We start from the raw sequence: 1,949 nt of genomic DNA, 5'->3' as shown, positions 1-1,949 counted from the left end.
TATCCCCTGTGTGCCTTGTCGACTCAGTTTTGGAAAGACTGGCATTAAACTTTTGCTGCATGTACTTTTGAATGGTTAAACGGGTTTTAAAAAGAAATTTTTGTTTCTATGTCTAATTAAATACTTGGCAACTTGTATGATCTCATATTTGTTTTAGGACAATTTTTATTTGTTAAAATAATATTTTTGGTTTAGGAAGGATGTAACGTACGATACTTTTTTATATACTTGGCGTAATCTTTTTCTTTTTTTAAAAAAGAGTTTTGGTAGGATTCTATTTTCTTTGTTGCAGGACGAGAGTGGACATTTACAGCATTCAACCAACGTCTAACTGTTCTTACTGAAATATTTAAATTTCTGTTCCGTAATACAGTAGCAACTGATTCGAATGGATTTTTATCCATAGCTCTAATAATTTCTTCATTTTCTTCTGGCGTTGTTTTTTGAGGATCTTTGAATATTGATTTTTCCGATGATCTTGAATATTGTTCGTTCCCTCTTATTCGTATTTAGTGATTCGAACGTGCAACAGTTTGACGACTGCATTCTACAATGCGGGCAATATCTGTTTTATTATGACCTGCATGATGTAATCCTATTCTGCCTCTATCTGCTGTACTTAAATTCGCGAAAATGTGTCTCTCCATTTTAAACTTCTATTTATTCCTTTTATATTCAATTATTAATATTAGTTATTGTAATATTTTGACACCGTATTTATGTTGCCACGGTAACATATACCAATAACTAGTATTAATAATTGAATATAAAAGGAATAAATAGAAGTTTAAAATGGAGAGACACATTTTCGCGAATTTAAATACAGCAGATAGAGGCAGAATAGTCGGATTACATCATGCAGGTCATAATAAAACAGAAATTGGCCGCATTGTAGGATGCAGTCGTCAAACTGTTGCACGCTGGATCACTAAATACGAAGAAGGAGGAACGAACAATATTCAAGATCATCGGAAACATAACAAAGGTCCTCAAAAAACAACACCAGAACAAAATGAAGAAATTATTACAGCTATGGCTGAAAATCCATTCAAATCAGCTGCTACTGTATTTCGGAACAGGAATTTAAATGTTTCAATAAGAACAGTTAGACGTCGGTTGAATACTGCAAATATCCTTTCTCGTCCTGCAGCAAAGAAAATAGAATTAAAACCAGAACATCGAAGACAAAGACTACAATTTGCAGTACAACATTTAGATACACCCCAGGAAGACTGGAACGCTATTGTTTGGATGGATGAGAAAGTTTTCTCATCCGCAGAAGATGGGCGTTATCGTGTCTGGCGACCAGCTGGGGAGCGGTTAAATCCAAGATACGTTATCCCATCAGGATATAGTGGGAGAATTACAATAGGATTTTGGGGAAGCATGACTGCCAATGGATTATTAGATCTCGTAGAAATATCACCGAGAATGGATGCTGAGGAATACGTAGAAATTTTAGAAGTATTAAAACCTAGCATTAGACGTATTTATCCCAAAGAACAATATCCAGTAGTGAAAATTGTGCAAGACAACAGTTCCGTTCATACCTCTAGATTAGTGCGAGCATGGTTTGAAGTAAATCCAGATATTCAACAAATTCAATGGCCAGAAAAATCTCCAGATTTAAACCCTATTGAAAATGTTTGGGCTCATTGTCAGATGAAAAAATCATGGATAGCTGGCCAATTACAGACTAGAGAAGCATTAAGAAACCATGTGCATCAAATGTGGAACGAATTATCTGTACGGGTGGATTACACGCAGAATTTAGTAAATTCAATGCAGAGAAGACTTCAATTAGTCATTGATAATAATGGATATTGGATACCATATTAGTAAGTAATATCTTGCAATAGTATACCTATGTTTAAATAAAAAAAGTACTAATAAGTTTGTTGTTAATTACAAATCATATTTTGTTTTTCAGAAATGCAATATTGTGTGTC

This window comes from Wasmannia auropunctata, unplaced genomic scaffold (assembly GCF_000956235.1).
Source record: "Wasmannia auropunctata unplaced genomic scaffold, wasmannia.A_1.0 LD336074.1, whole genome shotgun sequence".
In the NCBI taxonomy this organism is placed as follows: Eukaryota; Metazoa; Arthropoda; class Insecta; order Hymenoptera; family Formicidae; genus Wasmannia; species Wasmannia auropunctata.
The sequence above is the reverse complement of the archived record's forward strand: the minus strand, read 5'-3'. Positions refer to the sequence as shown.